Source organism: Ictidomys tridecemlineatus, chromosome 3 (assembly GCF_052094955.1).
Source record: "Ictidomys tridecemlineatus isolate mIctTri1 chromosome 3, mIctTri1.hap1, whole genome shotgun sequence".
Taxonomy (NCBI): Eukaryota; Metazoa; Chordata; class Mammalia; order Rodentia; family Sciuridae; genus Ictidomys; species Ictidomys tridecemlineatus.
In genome coordinates this window covers 204,548,931-204,574,408 of record NC_135479.1, presented here as the reverse complement: position 1 = coordinate 204,574,408, position 25,478 = coordinate 204,548,931, and the positions used below count along the sequence as shown (strand labels likewise).

The following is a 25,478-nucleotide window of genomic DNA, read 5'->3' as shown; positions in this document are numbered from 1 at the left end:
GGCAAATTTTTGAGTTAGGGAGACCCTGTCTCAAAACAGAATAAGCTGGGGGTGTGGGTCCGTGGTAAAGTGTTTGCCTAGTGTGTGCGAGGCCCTGTTTCCATCTCCTGTACTGCAAAAATGAACAAATGAAACAAAAATAAATAAATAAATAAAATAAAATTGGTAAGATCCTGAATTGTCAGTAATGAGGGTCGTTACTGAGTTCTGCCGCTTTATGATGGCTCTTGCTGCTAGGAATGAAACATGCAGCCAAGTGTATTTTAAGTAATATGGGGTTTAGTCTCTCAAATAATAGGCCCAAAGTCAATTTGGCAATTTAGTGATATCATTGGAATCATGACTTCTTTCCATTTGGGCTTATCTCTCTCAGGGGCAAGGTCGGCAGCTGGGTAGAGGCAGAACAAGGCTCAGCCAAGCGCAAAGCCAAACAGGCTTTCCCTCCATTGGCCTCTTTTCATAGGCAGAGGAAGCCCTTCCCAGAACTGGCCTGCTGGCTTCCTGTCTTGATCCCTTGGCTGGGTCACATGGCCAGATCTGAATAGGATGCTCCAATCACAGGCCAGAGGGAATAGGATGCTCCCATTGGTTTATGATGGTCCTGATTAAAGCTCACCTGGGAAGCTGGAAGGTGCCTGTGTGCCACGCGAAGGTGGTGAGGTTGAACAGTCCCTGTCCGACGGACAACCAGAGGCATCCAGGGTAGTTCTTGGAAGACAGTTAAGGATTTTAGATTTTATTATTATTATTTTTGAAGGATAGGGCTAGGCCTGCTGATGGCCCTGAAATCATTGAATTCCTTGCCTTTCTGAAGGATTTTTGGTATTTTTAATCAGTTCATTTTCAGGTGTAGTATTTTCAACTTCAGACGTTCATTCTGAAACTTTGAGATAACTGCAAGAATTTTTTTTTTTTTTATGACTACGACACCACTTCATCATTTTACACAAGGTGGAACTAAAGAGGGTCACGCCCTAACCCCAAATTATAACCTTCAGGGGGAGACCAACCTTCCTCTGTCATGAACAACGAGAATCCTAATAGAAGAGATTCCAGGTAGCAGACTCCTCTACAGGCTGTCCTTTGTGTGTGTGTGTGTGCTGGGAGGTAGCACCAAGCTAAGAATATAAAGTACTGCATATACAAATTCTTTTGGAAAAAAATTGGAAATGCAAACTTTGCAGGGAATTCTAGAATGACTTTCGTCTTGTTCTTAATGCAAACTTTTGCATTAGGCCTGGGATAAAAATTATTTCTTTTTCCTCCCACTCCTACCAGCTAATAATGACACTGTTGAAAAAATGGTAATGCTCTGGAAAACTTTCTTTTCTGGAAGTTGTCTTCCAGCTCTTTGAGCCTGGAAGTAGACAGCAGGGGAGGCTGCGGTGGTGCTGTGCTGCCCTCCATCTCCGTGGCTCTTCCTCTCTGGGTTCTTTCTGTCTGGAGGTGGATGAGGCACACAAGGCAGCACCTTTAACTCCAGGGCGGTCCCCTTACAGATATGCTGTGCCCGTGCCCTCTCGGGGATGGCTTCCCATCCCCCCTGTCACCCAGGCTGGGAGTGACCCAGGGTGCCCCTTGCCGTCTGCCAAGCGGACACCCACGTCTCTTTCCTTAGCACAGTTATTATTATTGTATATTGGGGCCTGGTGCTGCTGACAGTCTTCAAATATACGCTTGGCAGGTATTTTTTTTTTTTTTTGCTTGGTTTATTTTTTTCTTTTCTGGTTATAAAATACATGTTCATTGACAGAATGAGAAAAAAACGGAAGGCCTGAATAAAACAAAATTACTTATTATTTCACCATTTATAAATAGTTGCTGTTAACATTTTGATGTATTTTTGCTGTCTTTTTTTCTTGTATATACTGTTCTTTCCTCTCCCTCCTCCCCTCCTCTCTCCTCTTGTCATCTCCTCGTACCCTTCCGTTTTTGTTTTTTCCTGTCGGTACATAACGAGGACCACACAGGCTAGAGGCACAATTGGGTATTTTCTCTCCAGGGCTGACACTGGGGTCTGACTTCTTGGATTCCAATCCCAGCTCCACTTCTGAGCAGTAGGTGATCTTTATATGCCTTGATTTCCCAGTCTGTGGACTTGAGATGAGGATACTTGTGAGGAGTAATTGCAAAGATTGCTGAGGTCAGTTGGTACCCCATATTTGCAAATTTTAAGTCCATGGATTCTACCAGCCAACATGAATTGAGAATATTCTAACCCCTCCCACCTACATCTGTATTGAACAGGTACAGATGTTTTTTTCCTTGTCTTTGTTTCCTAATCGAGACAGTATAACTATTCACACAGCATTTACATTTTATTAGGTGTTGTAAGTGATTTAAGCATGATTTAAAGTACACAGGAGCGTGTGTGTGGGTTCTAGGCAAATACTGTGCTATTTCATGTAAGGGACTTGAACATCTGCAGATTTTGGTGTCATGGAAGGTCCTGGAACTACTCTGCCACTGACACTGAGCAGTGACCCCTCCATCCACTGCCCACTTAACATTTCAGGTGATGAACTCCCATATCGCAGTGACCAGCTCTGTCCCGTGACCTCCCTGGGCTGTGGAGAGGGGCTAAAGCTCCTTGTTTTTAGCAGGAGAATACAGGGACTTGTATCTTAGACTAGGGTTTGTTCAACTTGGCGGTGTCGACCTTTGGGCCAGCTAATTCTTTGTGGGTGTTGTCCTGTCCATTGTAGGATGGGTCCTATGGATGTCAGTAGCACCCCCCCACACACACACATGTTTGAGACGTGACCAATCTAGGTGTGTGGGGGGGCAAACTCTCCCTGGGTTTCTGGCCTGTGTGCTGGATTCCTCTGGCTTCCCCCACTGGGGCTGTCCAAGCCATGGTGGACAAAACCCTGGGTGACCAGGCCAGTGGGCATTCATGAAGGTCAGGCCCTGCTCCAACCACCCCATCCCAGTCTCTGAGTATATGCTTAAAGGGACCAAGTTCAGAATCCACCTGCCCTAGAATCTAGAGAAAGACCTGCCTGTGGCTCTGTCACCACACCTGCCATGGTTTGAATGTCACCTCCAATTGTCATGTTGGAATTTAGCTGCTGTGGTGATATTAAGGGGTGGTGAGGCCACAAGGGCTCCACCCTCAAGAGTGGGTCAGGGTCCTCGCGGAGGGCATGGGTTATTTACTGAGAGAGTGAATTGTTCTAAAGTGAGTTTGGCTCTGTCTCCTGCTGTCTTACCTTCCCCCAGGCCATGTCTTCTGCCATGTCTAGTGCAGCACAAAGGCGCTCACCAGATGTAGCTCCTTGACCATGGACTCAGAGCTGTGAGAAGCAGATTTCTTTCCTTTGTTGGTACTGGGAATCGAACCCAGGGGCATTTAACCGCTGAGCCACATCTCCAGCCACCCCCCCTTTTTTTTTTTTTAGAATTTTAATATTTAATTTTTAGTTATCGGCGGACACAACATCTTATGTGGTGCTGAGGATCGAACCCAGGCCGCACGCATGCCAGGAGAGGGCTACCCCTTGAGCCACATCCCCAGCCCATCTCCAGCCCTTTTTAGCTTTTGAGATAGAGTCCTGATGAATTGCCTAGGGCCTTGCTGAGTTGCTGAGGCTGGCCTTGAACTTTCGATCCTCCTACCTCAGCCCCCTCAGTTGCTGGGATTTTAGGTGTGCACCACTACCCGTGGCAGAAGCAAATTTCTCATCTTCATAAATTACTCAGACTGTGATACTAGGATGTGGCAGTGCAAAACGGACTAAGGTGGTGTTTAGGGCCACTACCTGTCCTTGCCCAGCTCCTGGTTGAGACTCCTGTGCCCTTGGTGAGGAGCCTGGCAAAGGCCACACAGCAAGAAGCCTTGGCACCAGCTCCTGTGGCATCTCAAGGTCTGAGCAGCGATGTGACTCCCCTTAGGTCTGAGGCTGTGGATAAAGTGCCTGTGTCCCCAGACTCCGCCACCCCCCCATTCAGAGACCACTGGGGGCTCCTGGTGCTGGGCTTCCCCTGGGGAAGGGTCCTCCATTCCTCTCCCAGCAGAGGGAGTGGGAGCAGGAGGCCCTCCCCCGGTCCGATGGCTGAACTCATTGAAGTGACCTATCAGGCAGCAGTGGCTGAGGAGTGGACGGTGTAATGTGGATGGTGGAAGAACACAGTGGATCTCAGAGCAGGACCTCAGGACCTGGACTCTGTCCAGCCTGAACAAAGTGCTTAATAATCCCGCTGCCCAAGGGGGCGCAGGTGCCCGAGCTGATGATGACCACTTGGCCCCTCCCGTCCCAACCTCCAAGAAGGACTCAGGACAGGGGGACCTTTCCTGCTCACGGCTCTGAATGCCAGCCTCCGACCAGGCAGTGGGATGATGGTGGCATGGCCGGCTTCCAGAGGGGCACTGGGGTTTCTCCGAGGCCACCAACCGGCTGTCTGAGGATCAGGGTGCTTGTTCTTTCCCCCAGTGATCCAGAGGGGAAGGTGCTTGGTGTCCGTGCTGGATGGCCCAGGCTCACCGTCCTCCTCCGGGGACACAGGGTCAGCAGTGTCCCTGGCGCCTGTCCTCCTGTGGTCCACATTTGCTGGAGGGCGAGAATCATCTAGAATCATGATCATCGGGCGGGATAGGCATGGGGTGTGCTGTTGGCTTCTGCTTGCTGGTGAGCAGCTCCTGCTTAGACCTGTGGAGGACCAGACTGAGAAGGTGGTCCCTGGAGTCAGAGCATCATACAGTCAGACCGCGGACCTCTGTGTGGTTAGGTGGCCGTGCAGAGCTGAGGGAACAGGCTCTGGGCTGGGCTGCAGCCTGGCACAGGGGACTAAACCCTGTTAATCCTCAGTTTTCTCATCTCTAAACTGGGGATAATGGTGGTGCCTACCCTTATTCTGAGGCTGGTATGCGTGAACAGCTGTGGATAAAGAGTCCAGCATGTGGACTGTGGACAGCACTCAGGGCTGTTGTTGTGGACTTGCTGAGGTCTCCCTGGGACACAAGCTGTCAGAGCCCCTCCCCCTTCAGGAGTGGACCAACTCTGGAGGTCAGGGGATGTGAGAGCTGTATTTGGCTTCCTGATGCAAGGGTGGGTACCACAGTCTGGCAGAGATAATACGGTCATGAGATCCAGGTCTAAAACCTGACTTGTAATCCAAGAGTTATTAGCCTTTTGGCTTCTCTCTGCTTCCATCTCGGGCTCTCATTTAACAGTGACCTAAAATGTTTCCACTTCTCTGCCTCCTGATTACCATCTGAATTTTATAGGTTCCTAGAAAATACCTTAGTCCATTTTCTGTTGCTTTAACAAAATACCTGAGGCTGGGTGTTTTTTTTTTTTTTTTTTTTTTTTTTTTTTTTAAAGATTAGAGGTTTGGGGCTGGGGTTGTGGCTCAGTGGTAGAACACTTGCCCAGCATGTGTGAGGCACTGGGTTTGACCCTCAGCACTGCATATTAAATAAATGAATAAAATAAAGGTTCATCAACATCTAAAAAAAAAAAATAGAGGTTTATTTGCCTCATAGTTCTGGAGCTGAGAAATCCAGGGGCATGGCTCCAGCGTCTGCTCGGCATCTGGGGAGGGCCTTCTTGTTGCATTGTAACATGGCGGTGGGCATCGCATGCTGAGACAGAGCAAGCATCTAGCTGGGTCTCTCCCTCTCCTTACAAAACCACTCATTCCATCATGGGGACCCTGGCTTCATGAACTCCTCATATTTTAGTTACCCTCAAAGGCTCCACCTCTAGGGCTGGGGGTGTGGCTCAAGAGGTAGCGCGCTCGCCTGGCATGCACGCGGCCCGGGTTCGACCCTCAGCACCACATACAAACAAAGATGTTGTGTCCACCGAAAACTAAAAAATAATTATTAAAATTCTCTCCACCTCTAAATACTGTGAACAGAAACATTTGGGGATTAAGTATCCCACACATGAACTTTTGGGGGATACCTTCAAACATAGCAATGTATCGTGAGTTTTGGTTATAAAATGTCCCTCCAAGAGCACAGTCCTTTGTTTCTGGATCGCTGCATATTCTCTATTTTAAGAGATGTGAGGCTGAGAATGGCCCTTGTGTTAGTCAGCTCTCCATCACTGTGAGAAAACACCCTATAGTCAGCTTATAAAGAAGAAAGGTTGATTTTGGTCAGTGTTGCAGAGGTTTTAGTCCATGGTTGCTGGCCCTGTTGCTTTGGGCCTGTGGTGAGGTAGAACATCTCAGCAGGGGACTGTGTGATGGAGCAAAGCTTCTGGTCCTGGGCTTCCCCTGGAAAGCAGAGAGAGAGGAGGAGCTGGGGTTCCAAGTCTCTCCTTCAAAGGCACACCTCCAGTGGCCTGACTTCCTCCCTCTAGGCCCCACCTCGTGAAGTTCCTCCATCTCCTAATAGTGCCCCGAGCTGGGGACCCTGCTATCAACACATGAGCTTTGGGAGACACTTCCTATCCAACGCTGGAGCAGCCTAGGTTGTTTCTCACATTCTGGAGGCTGAGAAGGCCAAGGTCAAGGTGGGTGACTTGGCACCTGGAAGGTTCTGCTTCCTGGTTCACAGGTGGTGCCTTTTCTTCCTGTCCTCACGAGGTGGAGAGGGCTAGCCAGGTTTTTGAGGTCTCACCACCTCTGCTGTGGTCCAGATATGGTCTAAGTGACCCCCAGGCATCCTCTGCTCACGTTTAACCCTATCGTCCTGTGTTAATGGTATTAAGAGGGTGGACACTTAATCCAGCCATGGTGTTTGGAGGTGGGCAGTTAGGAAGTGATTAGGATTAGCTAGGGTGGAGTCCCCATGATTGATCCTGGTGGCTTTCCAAGCAGAGGGAGAGAGATACACATAGACACATGTTTCCTGGTCTCTTTCCTTGTGATGTTCTGTTCTGCCTTGGGACTTTGCCAGCAAGAAGGTATCACCGTGAGGCCCCTGACTTTATATTCCCAGAACCACAAGCCCAAAATAACCTCTTTTCTTTATAAGGTACTTTAGGTCTCATGTAGTTTGTCATAGAAACAAAGAGCTGACTACAGAACCTCCAAAAGCTTCTACTTCTAATACTATCTCCTCGGGGGTTAGGATTTGAGAATATGAATTTTGGGGGCACAGATATGCAGACTATAGGACCAGCCATAGCAGGGACCCTTGGAAAAAGAAGATGACCATAGCTGAGTCAGGGTTGTGGACAGACTGTAGGGTCCCCATCCTGGGTGAGCAGGAATCTTGTTATAGGACATGCAGTGCTGTGGAGTTCGAGGGCTGACTTAATAGCTGGATTTTTAAGTAAGAAAGTGGCAGGCAGAAGATTTGAAAACTCACTGTACTCTGCTCTTTCAGTCTTCTTCAAAGCCTTTCTTTTCATTCCTTGCTAAGAAGAATTGCTATAATTTTATTAAGGTCTCTTCCTGGGAGGGGAGCTGGGTCAGAGGCCATCCCCTGTGTAGCTCCATGGTGTTGATTCGGCCAGCAGGTGTGGACAAATCGATGTGTTGAGCTTGTGCTTGTGGGCATGTGCACCGACCCCACCATATCAGCCTCTGCAGAGTCCAGCGTGTGGGGGGATATGTAGAGTGACAGACAGTTGGGGTACAGTGTTCTTAATGGAGGGTGCCATCTGCATCAGCTGGTAGAACGGGCTGTAGACTGGTGCCTAATAAACAGCACAGCTCTGGAGGCTGGAAAGTGCAAGATGGGGGTGCCATCGGATTGTGTCTGGTGGGGACCTCCTTCCTGGCTCACACACGGCCACCTTCTTCTGTGACCTCATGTGGTGGAAGGTCCAGCCGTTCTCTAGGGTCTATCTCTAGGGCACTAACCTGGTACACGGGGGCTCCACCTTCATGACCCATGACCTATAAGGCCCCACCTCCCAGTATGCGCACCTTGAGGGGGAGGGTTTCAACATGGCTTTCAGCGGACGTGAGCATGCAGTCTCTAGCTGTGGGTTTTCTGGCTCCTTGTCCATCAATGTCCAGTGGACATCTTTCTTTCCCAGGCTGCTTTGGATTTGCTTGTGAGCTTCTCATGCCAGATTCTGCTCTCCTACCAGATGGGTACAGAGGATGTCATCTCTGGTCAGGTTCCTCCTCGACCGGGTCTGCAGAGCCATCAGGAAGTGGCTGTTGCTACGCTGTTACATTTGCAGGAGTCCCCTCTCAGCCTTGCTTCTGCAATTCTCTCGGATCCTCTCGGGATCTCTCGGGCTCCCAGGCTCCCATCATTCCTGCCTGGGGTATAGCGAAGCTCTTCGGCATCCTCTGGTTTTTCCAGAATGAATGGGAGAGACTGTCAGGAGAAGCAGCTGCTTTTACTCTGAGGAATCCACACAGCAAGCAAAGAGTCTCACCATGTTGAAACTGTGACATGTGTTTGAAAATAAAGTTTTAATTAGAAGGAGCATTTCTCAGCCTCAACCTGGTGCTGGCTGTCTTAACATTGAGACTAAAATAAACTGGCTCCGACTCCTTGGCACAAGACCCACTCTGCCTTTTATACACTGAATCTTTTGGGTTGATGCGTGGGGTACAGTTGCCCGTGTGTGGTTTCGAGACCTCAGACTTGGTAAAACAAAGGAGTAGGGCGAGGGTTTGGTGCCGGTTGCCGCATTTGCTGGGGACTTGCTGGTTTTAGCCTACATAGGTTCACTTGTGTTTATAAAATGTCTCTTTCTAAACCTGGGTCTGGGGACTTACGGAAGACAGGCAGCATGACATGATGTGGTGGCAACTCCGTGAGCAGGTGCACTTGGTTCCTGTCCTTTTTCATTTACTAGCTCCGTGGCTTGTGGCAGGTCACTCGGTGTTGGAGCTTCTGTATCTTCTTAACAGATAGAAAACACCGTCATCTCTCGTTGATGATGATGATGACAGATCAGTCATGTACAGTGCCTGGCCGAGGCGCAGCTCAATAAATGATATTCATCATTATTAATATTGAGTCCTTGTGTGGCGCTGGGTCACTGCCAAGGTCTCCCACGATGTTTTCAGCTTAGGGTGGCCTTGGCTGGGGATGCTTCTGGTTTAGTCGGGGACTGGCAAGCCTGCGATTCCCTTCGCCAGATGCACATGGGTGGCGGGTGGGTGTGTCCCTGGATGTCAGCTTGCCTCTAGTGTTGCCCTTCTGTTGTGCTCATGGCTCCCACTCTGCACTCTCCTCCCACCTCCCACCAGAAGCCGGCACCGCAGAGAAGCAAAACCAAACAGGCTCAGACTCCGAAAATAGAAGCCCTTTCTTGATTTCCTCGTGCTGGACTCATGAGCCCAGGTGAGGAGATGGTCAGATCTGTAAGTCTGTGCAGAATATATCTCAAGATGTGTGTGATGAGGAATATGAGTTTGGTCCTTGTCCTGGTTCCTGGCACACAATTGCTAAAACCTTGGGAATCTGGAGTGATAGAATGTTTTTCTTTTGCTTGGTTCTGGGGTCCCTTAGCTTTGGAATGGGCGCTGGTCTTTAGAAAGATCAAACCATGGGATCAGAGGTGGAAACTTTGAGCTCCATCCTCCCCTCCAGAAAGGCCGGAAATTGAGTTCATCACCGACAGCCAGTGACTTCCTCCTTCTGGGACTTCTGTAAGCTCACTGCACAATAGGGTGCAGAGAGGCTTCGGTGGCGAGCCCATGTTGGTATTGGGATAGGGGAGCACCCAGGGAGGGCATCCAAGCTCTGTTCCCCCCGCCATATGTATTTCTCATACTTGGCTCACATCCTTTTCTTGAATTCTGTGAGCTATTCTAGCAAATTATTGAACCTGAGGAGAGGGTCATGGGAACCCCTGAATTTGTAGTTGTATAAGCAGAAGTATGGGTACCCGGATCCCCCCATTTGTAGCTGGTGTCTAAGTTGTGGGCGGTCTCAGGGGACTGAGCCCTTAGCCTGTGAGGTCTGTGCTGACCCTAACCGAATTGTAGGGCCATCAGCTGGTTTCCAGAGTTAGCGAGTTAGTTGGTGTGAGGACGCCCCTTCCCCCACCGATTTGGTGTCAGGAGTGAGTGAAAAAGTTTTGTAATGTGTGATGGGGGACATGTCCCCGAGCAAGGAGCCCCAGCTCACCTTGGAGGCATTGATGCATTCCCTTGCATCTGGCTTAGGTTTTGTCCTTGGGCTGAGAAGGACATGATGGTCACTATGGCTCATTCAACTTAATGCTGCAACTCCTAGGCTAACACCCCTGACCAATGGGTCTCTAGGCCTATCACCTCCTCCGTGTAGCAATCAAAAGGTTATCACCAAGCAGCCCCTTTCAGCATTTTTCTAGACATCTCTAATTTTAGCTAATCCTGAGTAGAAATCCCTCTTCTGGTGACTTTTGCTGTTGGCTTAAGTGCAGGCAAATTTCTGAAGATCTTTGTCATGTTCACCCCCCTTCTAGTTATTTATTTGTTTGTTTGTTTGTTTATTTTTGCAGCTTTGGGATTGAATCCAGTTGTACTCTACCACTGTGCTACATTCCCAGCCCTTTTATTTTTATCTTTAGATAGGGTCTTGCTAAATTGCCGAGGATGGCCTTGAACTTTCGTTCTTCCTGCCTCAGCCTCTTGAGTTGCTGGGATTACAGGTGTGCGCCTCTGCCCACAGCTCTTCCTTATAGCTCTGTTTCTCGACTTTCAGCTTTACCATTTCCTCCAACTCTGATTCCTTAGACTTTGTTTTTAGGCCAAACAGGATCCTGCTGATTTCTTTCTGGATTGTTCTCCAGGTTGTCAAAGACCTCCTTGAAATGGGTTTGTTTCCTATCATTGATTCCAGTCTTCCAGCTGTGCTTTGTTAAGCTCCCTTTTTTCTAGATCCATTGTAAGCATGCATTTTCTTCTGTTTTCTGTTTTTTTTCGTGACCATGTGACACTTTGGGCTCCTGTGGTTAGATAGTCAGATAGTGGGGAATCACATTTTCAGTCTTCACCGCCTATTCTGGAGTTGTGGATTATTGTGAATTTATATTCTACAGAAGTGTCTATAGATCTGGAACGAATTTCATTACCATTGTGCCTAGATCTGTCCTTTGCCCCTGGCCGGTCAGTTACGGAGTCAACCACTGTTTTAGTCAGCTTTTTCACTGCTGTGATCAAAAGACCTGATGACAATTTTAGAGGAAAAGTTGATTTGGCTCATGGTTTCAGAGGTCTCAGTCCACAGTTGGCTGTTGGTCTCAGTCCATAGCTCTGGGCCTATAGATGAGGCAGAACATCATGGCGGAAGAGAGTGGAGGAGGAAAGCAGCTCAGGACAAGGCATCAAGGAAGGAGAGAGAGGGAGGGGAGGGAGAGGGAGAGCTCTTCTTACTCACTAGGGACAAGATATAGACTCCAAAGGCAGGTCCCTAGTGACCTCCTCCTCCAGCTCCTCCTTCCCTCCCTCCAGTTACCACCCAGTTAACCCATCTCACTGGAAATAGGCACTGATTGGGTTAAGCCTTTCATAACCTAATCATTCCACCCCAGAATGGTCTTGCATTGTCTCACACGTGAGCGTGGGGGACAGATGCCTCATATTTAAACCCTAACAATCACAGTGGTGTTCTGTCCCACAGATTGACCTTTGGAGGGCTTCAAGCTAATCATTTCAAAGTGTTCCCACCTCTTAATCTCTGAATCTGCATGATCCTGGCTGCCACCAGCGGGTCTAGACTGTTGGTAGGTACAAAGAAGAGAAGAGAGGGAGAGGAAAGGGCTGTGGGGGAAGTGGTGTGCTCTCACTAACTAATTCCTTTTCTCCATGGCAGCCTGTTGGAGTCTGCAGGTCCATGAATATTGGGCATATTTATAGCTTCTGGCCAGGAAGGTACTTGAATTAGTCCCATTAAACAAACCCCAAATGCTTAGTTTCTACCCGACATGCTAAAGTTGTTCCCCCTGGCTGACCACGATTTGGCTTCGAAAGACCAGGTCTGCTCAGTTTGTAACTAACTGGACATAAGGTCTCACTTAAGTCTTAAGGTCTTCTTGAGTATATGACCAGCTGTCATAAATCAAAACAGTGATTTTATTGGAAGAATGTGGAATTTTTTCTTAGAAGACTTGGGTTGGACTTTTGGCTTTCCCTGCTTAACAGTCCTTTAATGATGGCCAAATGTCCTAGTGCAACTTTCTTTTTTAAGACTGAGTAGTTTGTGAAGAAGAGAAGTGTATGTAGCGCACAGTTATGGAGGCTGACGAGGCCAAGAACATGGTGCCAGCTCTGGTGAGGGCTTTCCTGCTCCATCATGGCACCGAGGAGGGCATCACATGGTGAGACAGAGCCAGTGTGTTCAGCTTAGGTTTGCCTCCTTTTCTTATGAAACCACACGTCACATTATGGGGACTCACCCAGGTGACCATATGTGATCCTCATGACCTCACAAGGCTCCACCTTCAAATACCATCAACATAGGAATTGGAGGATTAAGTTTCCAATGCATGAAATTCTGGAGACACCGTTGAACCATAGCATCAAGAGACATTTCTTCCCTCCACAGGGAGGTCTGTGGGATTTGCAGAGATGATGTAGTGTTGGGACTGTGTGGCTCAAGGCCACTGTGGGGGCTTGAAGGGTGATAATGAATCACCTCCTTCTCCCAGAATTTAGAGCCAATTGGTGAATTTAGCACAGAACTCAGACAGATGGAGGTCAGAATATCGCATTATTACAGACAAAGCTAGTCGGAGAACAGGCTTAGAGGACCAAGGGGGCTTGCTCTCCTCCCTCCCCAGCTGCAGGGCTGCCAGTCCCAGGAATAGGATGCTTGGCTCCCAGAAGAGAAAGCCCGGTGGGTGCTGGGCTCTGAGTGCTCAGTATCTTCTCCCAACCTTGCCAACAGGGAAAGCCCTCTTCCTCCTGGGGAAGCATGAATTACAAGATGTATCAGAGAGGCTGTGTTCCTTTGCTAGGGCCGCAGTAACACAGTGCCACCATTGAGGGCTTAAAGATACGACTGGAGATAATTTAATGTTTACATTATCAAACATTAATAATGCATAGGCCGGTGTCCTATTAAGAAGAGGAAGAGACACCACAGCACACTCTCTCTCTCTCTCTCTCTCTCTCTCTCTCTCTGAGTGTGTAGAGGAATGGCCGTGTGAGGACAGAGCTAGAAGGCAGCTAGCTGACTACTGGCCAAGAAGAAGGGCCTCCCAGGAAACCAACCTGCTGCATCTTGGTCCTAGACTTTCAGCCTCTGTAACTGTGAGAAAACAAATCTCTTTTTTTTAAGCCACTCCTTCTGTCCTTCCTTGCAACAGTGACAGCCATGCGCTCTGTAGGCACACCCCAGGTCAGAGCCAATGTGCCTGCCTTTATGCTGTACAGGGCAGGGTGGTGGCTCCCTGTCTCCCCTCTCCCTCATCTGTGCCTTCCCTTTGTTGGACTGGGTGGCTGAGGACGAGAAAGCTTAAACCGTCTGCTTCAAGCCAGTTTGTGGATTAAGCCATGAGACCTGGGGTTGAATCCCCATGCTCCCGGCTCCCGCTTGGGTAAATCCAGGACAAATATACTTAATATCTTAGTTAAAAACGCAATTCATGGTGACATGTGGATGTCATTGACTTGCAAAGGAATGAGACAAAGTGGGTCAGTGACACACTGCACTGTTTTGTGACAAATGTAGGTTAACTGATTTAATGGAAAACCTCAATCTAGCAATAAGGGGACTTGAAAAGCTTAAGCCCTGGGAAAATCTCCTCCCATCCAGGGAGGGCTGGGAGAGGATGCATGCGTTTCTTTGAGGCTGGACCTTTTTATCAGCAAACGATTTGCTCTGTCTTGAAGTTAAAAATGTTGCTTTCATTCAGAACTTATTGAACAGATGCCAACTCTGTACCTGTCTTTGTGGGCCATTCAGCACCAAGAGCTAAAATGAATAGTTGCTGTCCTAAATTAGCTGGTCATGTCCTGGGCCTGGCTAAATGGACAGTGGCAAACTGTATTGTAGGTATCACCTAAAAGGGCACAGGGATGTATGTCATTACAGAATGCCATGAGACTCTATGTTAGAGCATCCCATAAATGGAGAGTAGTCATCATGGATGGTTTACCTGAAACAGGTGGTTTCTTTGGGCAAAGCGTCCTGTGGGGAATGGTGTTTTAGGCAGAGACAGTATTAAGTGTATTGACATGGAGATTGGGGTGTTAGCCTCCTTGGAAGACCTTGTACTTACACGTATTGCCCTTGTGTCTCCTTTCTTCTTTCCCTTTTTTTCCCTTTCCCCTTCCATCGGTGGTGTGTTCGTTAACTGGCTTCCTGGGGTTAATAAGAAGGCCTCGTTTGTAGGGTGCTGATTTCCATGATGTAAATTTTTCTGTCATGGTCCACAAAATTCCTAAAACTGTAACATTGATTCCAGGCCTGTATAATCACACACTAGCAGACCACTGTCTTCCATCATGCATCCATCCACCCATCTATCATCCATCCATCTATTCACCCATCCATCATCCATCCATCCATCCATCCACCCATCCACCCATCCATCATCCATCCATCCATCCATCTACCCATCCACCTATCCACCCATCCATCATCTATCCATCCATTCACCCATTCATCATCCACCCATCCATCCACCCATCCATCATCTATCCATCCATTCACCCATCCATCATCCATTCATCCATCCATCCATCCATCCACCCATCCATCATCTATCCATCCATTCACCCATTCCTCATATGTCCATCCATCCATCCACCCACCCATCCATCATCCATTCATCCATCCACCCATCCATCATCTATCCATCCATCCATCCACCTATCCTTCCATCATCTATCCATCCATCCATCCATGCACATAGTTTTTATCAAACAGAATATAGAAATATGTTACAAATTTTAGAGCCCCTTTAGTCCAGTCCTTCTGTTTTATAGCAAAGAAAACTTCCATTTAAAGAGGAGACACAACTTTTTTTGTGTGTGTTTGTGTGGTGCTGGGGATTGAACCCAGGGCTTCACCATGCTAGGCAAGTGCTCTACCACTGAGCTACTTCCCCGGATCTTTTAAAGTCTATTTGTTGGACTGAGATTAGGACTGTGGTCTCCAGCATTCAAGTCTGTAGCTGCCTCCCTTACGTAAGGAAACCACAGGCTCTCATACGGCTTAATAATTACTGGGTTGGAGCACCCCTCCCTCTACTTGCACATATGCAGCCTGACAGTTCTAATGCTCATGGAGATACCTTTGTTGTCCCTTGTCTCAGTAGTTGTGGGTTCCAGCAAGCTCAGAGTTCCCTTTGCAGGTGATTCAAAATGTCCCTGATGAAATCACTTTCTTCTCCCAGTATGTAGTGGAGCTTCAAAATCTACTTCAAAATCTACCTGACTTTTAATGTTTCCTTAGTCTTTAGTATTTCCGGGAATAATTTATCTCATTTGTGTGTGTGTGTGTGTGTGTGTGTGTGTAATATAGACATTACTCCTTTGGGACCCCAGGGTAAGCCCGCCATTTGTGGGCACCCTGTTGGTGTTGGGCTGTATTTCCTAGGGCATACCTATGGGATTGGAAAATCTCTTTCCTATTTCCTGGGTCTCTAATAGTTATCTTGGAGTTTTGGGAGAGATGAATAATTAATCACAATTTTGGTGTTTTTAAACTGTTGTCAACTCAGACAGGAAGGATGATTTTTTAAAAAATGTTTATTTTTTAGTTGTAGTTGGACACAATACCTTTATTTTATTTACTTATTTTTATGTGGTGCTGAGGATTGAACCCAGTGCCTCACAAATGTGAGGCCGCTGAGCCCCAGCCCGAGCCCCGGAAGGATGATATTTTATTAGGGAACTTTATTTTGGAGCTTTGGACAAAATGAATGGTGAATATTGAAAGCTCCAGAGAATTCCATTTAAAACCGTCATCTGTACTATGACTTTGAATGAGAAAGCAAGTGGATTGTGTATTAGGATGCTGTTTCTGTACAGAGTAGTCCAACAACTGGTGGTGGGGAGTGGAAATAAGGGAAGCCCGGAGTTGAAGAAAAAAACCCACTTGTTTCTTTATTGTCCAGGTTTTTTTTTTTTTTTTTTTAACATGTTTTAATTACAAGTCTGTAATAAAAGAAATCCAGACTCAGCAGAAAGCCTGGTTATATTTTCATGGACTCATCCAGGCATGAATAAATTTTCTATTGCCTTTTGAAGACAATTTGCCATTTGTCCAATGTAAAGTTTACTTGTGTCTCGTTTATAAATTATTACTTAATAATCCTAGAAACAATTAATTTTGGTTGCTAGAAAGTTATAATGGCCCCCCAAATTCTCAAAACTCTAACATTGATTGCAGGCCTGTATAATTGCACACTAGCAGACCACTGTCTTCCATCATCCATCCATCCATCCATTTACCAATCCATCATCTATCTATCCATTGACCCATCCATCATCCATCTATCCGTCCATCCATCTGGTTTAACTGAGCATAGGTATTCAAACCTATGCTCAATTAAACCAGAAATCTAACCTTAAACTTCACTGCGAGTTAACCCTTCAACTATGAATTTTTACCAATTTTTTAAAGGAGGTTAATCATCTATCTGTATGTACTGCCTAATCTGGTTATTATTCAGAACTCCCAGCACTTTTTCTCCTTCTTCTTCTCTTCCTCTTCCTCTTTCTGCTCATCCTTCTCTTCTTCCTCTTCCTTCTTCTCCCCACCCCTCCATCTTCATTTTGCAATAGTGGGGATCACGCCCATGGTCCTGTGCATGCTGGATGAACACTCTCTACTGCTGAGCTCATCCCCAGCCCTCTTTAGCACTTCTTGACTTTGATGGTCTTTGCTGCCTTGAACCTGAACGTGGAAAGTCATAAGATTTCCCCACCATCTCAGGAGTAGCGACATGTTCCATGATTCCAGCTACCCTGCCTTCTCTACTCTTTCCCCTTAAATGAGCTTCTTTCCTGAACTTGGCAGTTCCATTCTCATCTTCAGGATGTCCTCTGGTGTTCCAAATCTTAAATTAGAACAATAAATTTAGTTCCATTCTCTGAGGATTTGAGCATTGGAAAAGGCAGGGAATGTGTGCATATTGTACAAGCAACAGTCAACTCAGTTTAAAAGTCCAAAGTGGAAAAACAAATGCGACTTCTTATTCAGACATTTGCAAGCTGTTTGCCTCTCCTAACTGTTTCTTATAAAGAGAATTTTAGGACACGTGTGGACTAGGTAAATGAGATGTTATTGATGCAAAGCACAATTGTGATTATGCTAGTGGATGAAAATAGTGCCTCTGTTTCACAGCTAGCAGAAACCTCCCACTTATAAGTTATTAGGTTAAACCATATAAATTGCTAAATTGAGCTACCAAAAGGGCAATTTCATCTATTTCCACCTAAGATAGTCTATTTGTTCAATTGTAAGGCATGGAAATATGAGTCTGCATTAAGATAGGACATGAGATGCATGTGCCCTAAGGAGGCTGGGCACTCTTATTTATCTGAACCTGTCTCTAATGGTTAGTGTTTACTTAGTTGACACTTGGTTGTTGACTCACTAGCTTTCAGAAAATATCTAGAGCAAAATTGGTTGCCTAGCAACATGTTCCAGCCCAGGAAGGTTGGAGAATGGGTCAGTGATTAACAATTATGTACAATCAAGTTTAAGAATGCACAGCAGCCTGCCACGTTCACGCTCTGACCACCAGGAAGCGTCCGCATTCTGCTGCCCCGGGTTTATGACTATTGTAAGTGACTTTATTTGCAGTTGTGATCTTGACCTCGCAGGGACACTGAAGAAAAACTGTTCTGGAATGAGTGAGATACGCTTATGATGCCCTGTGTGCATCAATCCATTTTGCAGAAGCATCTAACGTGATCATTTGGTTTGGCTGCCTGTCTGGATGCTCATCGCCCTGGAAGATGAAGAATCTGGATATTTATGATTGTTGTTGTCTCAACAAATCGGCCCCTATTAACAAATCTGCAATTTACTAAAGAACAAGTGTGCACAGAACGAGTGACAACAGCTCTCTCCCTCAGCCCAGATCATTCTTCCAAGAATTTCCATATGCAATGTGGACAGTACTCGCATTCTCCCTGAAAGTACCCAAGCCCTTCATCATTTCTCTTCCTTCTGTTCCTACACAAGAGAAGACAAATTTTGCATAATCCGGTCCTTACTTCATCTTTCTGTCAGCACAAATATCAATGGTGTAAATCCTGCAAATGACAGTAGAGCTAGGAGGCATTTTTATGACTCTGGCAAAGCTAATAATGCGCACTGCATTGTTGAGAATCATTGAGTGTAATTGGCTAATCAATTTTTAGGCCCTTTCCATTTGTATTTTGTTTAATCAACAAAAATAAATCGCCCTGCCAACCTCGAAAGATCCAAGTCGGAGAAGAGTGGTAAATATTCCGTTTGTCCTGCCAAAAGAGCTTTCCCGCAGAAATGTCTTAATTGAAGACGATTTATATTCGGAAGTGCTGATGTTTTATCATTTGTCTGAAGAAGGAAACAGCTGTGTAAGCAAGCAGGCTTGCAGCCGTTTGGAGCATTGTTTTTGACATTTATCCACACTCTTTATCCCTCAGATGTTTATATAAGAATGACCTTCCCTAGCTTCTCTGCTAATGATCAGACACCGCCTCGTGCGTGCCGTAGCTGTCCAAGGTTCTCCAGGGCTTATCGTTAGAGTCAGTCTTTGCGGAGGAGGTCTGTGTTTCCCAGGCCTCTTCCTCCTTCTCCACTGGAGCTTTTTGACTGTGGTTCCTGCTCATTGAGCATTTGGTGGAAAGTGGCTGACATCTGAGTGCTGGAAGATGGGCCACGTGAGTGTGCCCCTGTGAAGTCGGCTGATGCCTTGCTCAGTGGATAGGAAAACATCACTAGTCCTAGCTGGCCACAGGGTCTCGGGTACCCAAGGGCTTTAATCTAGGTGGGTGACACACTTTCCTGAGAGTTGCAAGAATTTACTTTCTGCTTTTGCAGTCTGCTTGATGCCCCAGGGAAGAGAAAGAGATGCAGAAAAGCATTTACTTCATGCCGACGCAACATGTTCTCATGGCTCACAATAGTCCTGTACAGTAGCTACAACCCCAGATAGCTGGGGACGAAGAAGGGGTTCAGGGAATTTGCACGCTAGCTCGAAGTCACACAGCTTGTGGGGGGGGAGGTGGCGGCTGTTCTGCTGATCTGTCATCTCATTTTACTGGCTGGAAAACACCACTTGCTCTCCCTACATACAACTTCACCAAAATAGGTGGTTTGCAGGGCTTCTGGGTGCTATAGAATAAAAGTGGCCCAGGTTTGTGGGAGCTTGTGGGCATAGAGCTTCTCCAAAGAGCTTCATGTGTTAATTCATTTATTCATTACTTGCCCACTAGCTGCTGCTATCCTCATCTTACATGTGAGGAAACTGAGGCAGGGGACTGGCCCAAGGCCAGGTGACTAATAGTTGAGGGAATCGGTATTTACGACCAGTTGGTCTGACCAGAGCCCACGTTCTCTGGAGTCTACCTTTCATTGAATGTGCCCTTGTTTGTTTAAAAATCCTCACGTCTCTAGGGTAGCAAGGAGCAGCTAAAATAACAAATGAAAGGAAGATATAGATTGAGCATCCTTGGTTAAAAACCCCAAACACTCCAACATATGAAACTCTTTGAGCCCTGACCTGACACTCCAAAGGGAAAATTGCACACCATGAAAACTTGTCTATGATATGTATAGGAATCAAATGAATTTCCTGCTTAGACTTGGGTCTCAGTTCTAAGATATCTCATGATGTACATGCAAACATTCCGAAATCTGAAAACAGCCTCAAATCTGAACCACTTCCAGTCCCATCTCGGGCAGGGGTCACTCAACTTAGAGTGATGTTATGGAATTCTAGACTTTGTTATGAGCAAAGGAGCCACTGATTCCTCCACAGCCCTGGTTCTTGGCTTCTCTGGTGGCCTTTGACAGCATCAAGATCCAATATGTGCAACGCAGCAACATCCTAACCACGTTCTGCGGGTCACCAGCTGTAGGCAGCCCGTGGGATGGTAACGGTCCAGCAGGTGCCTGCCACTCAGCACAGCCCCATCCACAGCAGCATCCATGGTACCCAGGGCAGGTGATTCCTGGATGGAGTGAGGGGTGAGGGAGAATTTCCACATTTGGTTGGAGCGGGAAGGCTTGCAGTAGCTCAGATCGATTCATACACCATGACGATGAAAACACTTGCAGAGAACCCAGTTCTGATGAGGATCCAGAGCCAAGCCTTGTTTGGAACATTTTGCACATATTACTCTCTCATCCTCCACCGATCCCATTAGCTCCATGCTGTTATTATCCCCACTTAACAGATGAGAAAATCTATGTTACCTGTGGAGTCTAGTGAATTTTGGGAACGTTAAAACATGCAGCACATCTCAGGATCAAGGACGTGACATAGTAGCTGGTCCATGGGCTCGTGAACCCAGCATTTGGCGGCTCTTTGGAGCACAGAGGCTCTTTGTTAAATGGCCCTTAGAAACTGGCTGAAATGTGCCAGGCATTATGACAGCCTGCATTTGTTGAGTTATTTCTGTACACTCGACACTATTCTAAGAACTTTGCATGAATCTAGTTAATTCTCATGAAAACACAGGGACTAGGATTGGGATTATATCTGAACGACAGATGAAGAAACCAAGTCACAGATGACATAACTTGTGCAAGGCCACCCAGTCAGTCCTCTGCAAGGCTGGGTGTCAATCAAGGCTCCTGAGCAAGGATCCCAAGTCATCCTGGCCTTTTGCCTTGGAGTGAAGGACCTGGTACATCTGGGAAGGGACCGCAGCTGAAGAGATGGGCACAGTCCTGGGGCTTCAGGTGGATTAGAGTTTCTGGTCCCCTCAGGAGCCATTGTCCTTCGGCATCCATTTCCTCAGCCTCATCACCTTCTGTTTGTTTGTATCTGACCACCCAAATAGTGTAGGAAATGGAAGATCCCTGGTGAGGATGGAAAAACAGACTCGGGAAGGCATTTACTGAGTCCAAGGGACTTGACAAAACACTTTTATTTTCTATCAACCCCACAATGGCCCTATGAGGTTGGCACTGAAGGATCATCTCTCCATGATACCCAAGGAGAAACTGTAGCCCAGGGAGGGTGAGCTACTTTTCCTGGGTCACACAGCAGGTGCTGGCAGACCTGGGCTCTGGGGCCACGTGTCTGGAAAGGTTGATGATTGCCCAGGGCGAGGTCATCTGTGCACACTCCTAGACTAACCTGGACATTTCCTGTATGATCACTCCGCTATTTTGCTGTCTCCAGCGTATTCTTCGCTTCCTGGTTTTCTGCCTCGATGTTCTCCCATGTCTCAGGAGGGGCTGCAGGTTTGCCCACAGGATGAGGTTCTTCCTCAGTCCCGGAACGGAACTGTTTTTGGAACTGTTTTCACGATTTTGCTTGTGCATCTGAGCACCTGCTGAGCTGATGAGCTTTTCAAAATGTCACTTGATTGTTGGGAGGGAGCTGTGAGTGATTTGCAGGAACACACTGTCCCAGCTGCCTTCTGGGGCGGGTGGCAGTGGGCTGTGGGCTGCCAGGGACAGCGGATCCTCCTCCAGCCCCAGCCCGCTTGGCGAGGGAAGCAGTTGTGCTCTTGCCCCAGGGCTGACCTAGGTGCGGACCATCTGCTGCGCCTCTTTTTTTTTTTTTTCCCCCCAGGGAAATGTGGCGGTTTCTGTGCTTTTCTTTGCAACATTGTCTCTTAACATCATTGGTGGCTCATTTTTGAGAATCCAATGAAATTTTAAACCTTTTTCTTTCTGGATTTCTCTTAGAAAAATGCAAACACACGACAACGTCTTTTTAGAACTGGGGCTTCCATCGACACCCTCACCATCTGAGCATCCTTGAACGCCCTGCCTTGTCCCAATACACGTACCAGGAAAACTATCTTAAAAATTGAGTTCTCCCCTGGGTTCAGTGGCACACCCCAGCAATAGCAGCAACTCAGGAGGCTGAGGCAGGAGGATCACATGTTCAAGATCAGCCTCAGCCACTTAGCAAGGCCTTCAGCACTTAGCAAGACTCTGTCTCTAAATAAAAAATAAAAGGGGCTGGGGATGTAGCTCAGTGGTAGAGCACCCATGGGCTCAATCCGTAGTACTGCTGGGGGTCGGGGAATTGGACTCTCACTTTTCCTGCCTCCATTGAAGGCAGATTATGGAAAACTGAATTTCTGATTCTCTCCCTCCTCTCCACTGTTGCCCTAATTTCTTCTTGGTTTGTTTTTGTCCTTGAACTCACAGGGCCCCAATCCTCCCACTTCTGCCTCCTTATTAGCTGGGACTAAAGATGTGCGCCACTCTCGCCAGCTTTCCACTGCTGTCAGTCAAAGTCTGGATGGGAAAAATCCATGGCACACTCAAACAGGTGACCAGAGAGTTGGATCAAAGTGTCATGGAGTTCAGAGAAGCAGAAGGGAGAGGGAGGTATAGTGGGGTTGCACGAGGAAGCCCACCATCCCCTAGAACTGAAGACAGAGGGAGCAGGTGACCTAAGACAAGCCATGACCCATGATGGACAGGCCCCAGGTGACCCAGAAACAGGGAAGCAGGGGATAAGTGCTCCTGCCTTTCCTATCACCTTCCTCGTTACTATCACCTCTCCTCATGGCTTCTACTGGGACATCCCAAGGGGTTGCAGGCACAGATCACAGTGGACAAAGAGGGTGAGCACCCAGAAGGGTAACCCAGGAGTAGTTAGTACGTCACCCTTGCAAACCCAAAGAGCCCAGTGCAGTCGGTCGGCGCATTTGAGGGCCTGTGGCAGCTCCGTCATCCCGAGGTGCTCTGCCTGGGGCCTGAGCATCACAGGAAATGGCTTAGCTCGAGCTAGGGAAGTTTTGTAATTCCGTTAGTGATTGAAAGCTTCCTGGTTTTTGTCAGATGCTTTTAAATCCAGTCCTCCCCCTTCTCCTATCTTGTCATTACAAGGCCCCTTTGAAAGGCTCATTGTTCCTAGTGAAGCAATCGTCAATGCCACATGGAGTTGTATTAGTTTATCACGCGGCTTTCATTTGGTACCCTTATCATTTGGTACCTTGTTGTATAGAATTGGACATGTTTTGATTTTTGTAAGACAGGGAAATTACATGTGGGGAAGCAATTGAGGAGTGTGCAGTGGAACGCTCGGACACCAGGTGGGCCTGAGGCCTCTGGGTTTGGGGCTGGGAAGTCTCCGTTCAGCTCCTTGCTTCTGCTTATACTTCCTGTGGCCTTGGGCGTCGACTCGAAGACCCAGGACCTGTTTCTAAGCTCCAGTTGCCATTACTGACAAAAGACTTGTATCTCACCAAACTCCAGTCAGCTTCTCTGAGCCTTCTTTTCAACCTGATCCTGTCTCAGGGCCTGCCAAGCCCAGTTTTAGCAAGAATCTTGCTAGATCGGTTTGGCAAGAATCTCCCACCCTTGAGAGCCGATCAGGTTACCCGTCCCCCGCCTCCACTGTCTCAGTCCTTGCCCAGCCTTCAGCAAGAATCCTGAGTGGGTTTAGCAAGAATCCCCCTAACTCTGATGCTTCTTTTTTTTTTTTTTTAGCAATTTCCCATCTACTGGCCCCTCCCTCTGGTCATGAATCCCCAGAGTCTTGCTCTGTTCCTAACTGAAGTAGCCTTAATATCTACCTTTGACTATAATCCTGAATAAATGCCTTACCATTCAAAAACAGTGTCCAAATACTTTTTTTTTTTCCTTTAGCATAACTCACTAGAAAACCACGGATTGCTGGGAATCCCCAGGACCGCTTTTCTTAGGTCACCCAACACTGAGAGCTCCGTGGGGCTCACTGTCCCTGCAAGGGGCCTGGAGGGCTGGTTCTCATTGTTAAGAAGCTCAGCCTTGCTCTCAACTCTGAGATCTGAGTTTTCATTTCTACTTGATCTTAATCCTGCTTTTTCCTTGAAGCGTGTGGCTTCCCTAATTAAGAGAATTCACTAGCTTTTACAATTTTAATAAAAGTGAATTCGTATTGCTCTTCTTGTTCACGTGTGTGTGGCTCAGGCTGGCCCTCAACTCCTGGGCTCCAGTGATCCTCCTGCTCTCACCTACCAAGAACTGGGGTCCCCGACAGGTGTGCCCTAATGTGCCTGGCCTTTTCTTGCTTTTGTCAGCAGCGCTCTGAGCCTGTGGTGCTGATTTGGGGATATTGCTCCTCTAGGAGGTGAAATCAGGGTGACGCCACTGAGGTCGGCTCCGTGTGGACCCAGGTCACCGTCCTGGGTCACTCTGCTCAGCTTCCACTTCGCCTTCCTTTGCTTCCTTCCTCGGCTGCTAGCTCTTGCTGAAGCCTCCTCCGACAAGGTCCTGTGAATGACGTGCTCCTTTTTTTTGCCAACGGGAAGAAATGCCTGGACTTTGCGAAAGCGGCTTGTCACTCAGAACTCTTTCCTTTTACCTTCTAGGTTGATGGCTGCGTTCCCAATGTTCACACTGTTGGAAGCTTGACCTCCCTGTGGTGAGTAGTTCCACTCTCCCAGGTGCCTTGTCTCTAGAAAATTCTAGGACCTTCATGGGCATAGACAGAAATGTACTTTTTTTATGTATTTGTGTATCATAGAGCCCCAAATCTGTGCTGGGTGTTTGCTGGTTTTCACTCCTGTAATCCATCATTCATGGGAGTATGTGAAAAGCACCTCCTGGGAACGGGGAGGGCATGAGGGTAGGAAAGGCCATGGAATGGGATGGACATCACTACTCTAAGTACATGTATGAAGACACGAACGGTGTGACTCTACACTGTGTACAACCAGAGATATGAAAAATCATGCTCTATAGGCGTAATATGAATTGCAATGCATTCTGCTGTCATATATAACAAATTAGAATGAATTAAAAAAAAAAAAGACGTCACAAGACGATGTAGGAGAATCTGAGATGTGCAGCCATGCTGGTAGGTAGTGGGAAATGTACACCGGATTATATTTTCTGACTACTGCTGCAGAAACCAAACAACTGAAGTCATCTGGAAGTTTGCCTGGAGAATCGTGGGGTGTGGATTTAAGAAGAAAATCAAATACATTGTAAATCTTTTACTGTGACTCTGAAAAGATAAGGTTCTTTTGGTCAGGCACCCATGCAGTGCTACTACCCTGTAAAACTGGACAGTCATTCATTTTGTGGTATTACTGAATACTCATGTTCAGATTTCCCTTATCATCTCATGGTTACTTTTTCATACCTCGTTAAAAATACTTCAGTGTCATCACAGGATCTCAGCAAAGGGCCCACTGCATCTGGTCAGTGTGTCTCTCGAGTCGCATTGCATGTGCTGGTTCCCGGCCTTCTCTTGTTCCGCTTGCCGTGCATTTTGTCAGAAGCTGGTCTTTTGTCTGTACAGTTCCCACAGTGTCGATTTTGCTGCCAGCATCCTTGGGCTGTCGTTCAATATGCTTCATTGCCTCCCACATTTCCAGTGTTCTAAAGCCTGGACCAGAGAGATTCAAGTTCAAGTTTGGGGGCATATGTCACAGGCGATGGTGTGACTTCCATGGAAGTGCACATTCTGCCTCTTGTTGAATTGATGTTCTTATTGACTTGTGTGGTCAACACCATTCATTGTTGGGCCATGAAATACATTACTTTATGAAATGACCTT

The 25,478-nt window shown here is 47.2% G+C and overlaps 1 protein-coding gene across 4 annotated transcripts in view; it reads left to right on the top strand.

The window, feature by feature from the left end:
- The window catches only part of Tiam1 (TIAM Rac1 associated GEF 1), a 359,774-nt gene that overhangs the window by 54,144 nt on the left and 280,152 nt on the right, over positions 1–25,478 (top strand). For 3 of the 4 annotated variants that reach the window (XM_078044519.1, XM_078044520.1, XM_078044521.1), the window contains one exon: positions 24,286–24,338. The exons of the other annotated variant lie outside the window; for it this stretch is intronic. The gene's annotated coding sequence lies outside the window, so the exon portion shown is untranslated. The remainder of the gene's footprint in view (positions 1–24,285; positions 24,339–25,478) is intronic. 4 annotated transcript variants of the gene reach the window in all.